A 775-nucleotide genomic window follows, 5' to 3' on the forward strand; every position below is an offset into this window, starting at 1 on the left:
ATCCGCCGTCTCTTTGAACCGACTCAGATCTGAAGCTCTGCCTTAGTAACTTTCACATCATCTGTGATCAGAAAAGCATGATTGTTGACAATTGATGTGGACAACCAACAACCGACAATAATTTCATTTCAACTTGCCGTCCACTTATTTATGACGTAGATCCTTCTCGTGAAAACATAAATCCTTCACACATGCGTGTGACAATTGTGAGCATTGTTGCATAACAGTAGCAAGCAACACAACACTGGATTGCCAACACAATCCAAGAGCAGGCAATGCTACAATTTGAAGGTTTCTTAAAATTACCTTGTGTGATAGTAAATAGTAGGCGATTAAAGAACTAGGTGAGCAGGCTAGTGGAGAGTTTGAACACACCGTAATTTGCTTTACTAACCAGGCCGAGTGACGTATGACCTTTCCTATAGCGCGTTAGAGTACCTCCATTATCAGACAGGTTAATTGTCCAAATAAGATGTGCAAAGCCTCTTTGCTAATGGTATTTAATGGAGACCACAATCTTTCAACCCAATCTCATGGATGTGTCTCAAATAGACAAAGAGTACCTTTCATTGACCAAGCAACTTGGATTAGACAGCGTTCTTCCCTTCAATTGAAAACTAGCATCAGAGGCAAAACCAACCGTTCAAGACACATTCTTAAGCACGAATGTTCCTCCCGATTGTTACTCAAGATGGTTTTTTTTCCATTCGCAAACCATCAATACGCTATAAACTATCAACAAAATCACGTTTCTTTGTATTTTTAACCATTTCGT

At 39.6% G+C, this 775-nt stretch overlaps 1 protein-coding gene across 4 annotated transcripts in view; it reads right to left on the reverse strand.

Moving 5' to 3' along the window:
• Positions 1-775, reverse strand: part of LOC131876886 (cAMP-specific 3',5'-cyclic phosphodiesterase-like) — a 125,191-nt gene that overhangs the window by 94,649 nt on the left and 29,767 nt on the right. The window lies entirely within an intron of this gene.

This window comes from Tigriopus californicus, chromosome 2, assembly GCF_007210705.1.
Source record: "Tigriopus californicus strain San Diego chromosome 2, Tcal_SD_v2.1, whole genome shotgun sequence".
NCBI classification, from domain to species: domain Eukaryota; kingdom Metazoa; phylum Arthropoda; class Copepoda; order Harpacticoida; family Harpacticidae; genus Tigriopus; species Tigriopus californicus.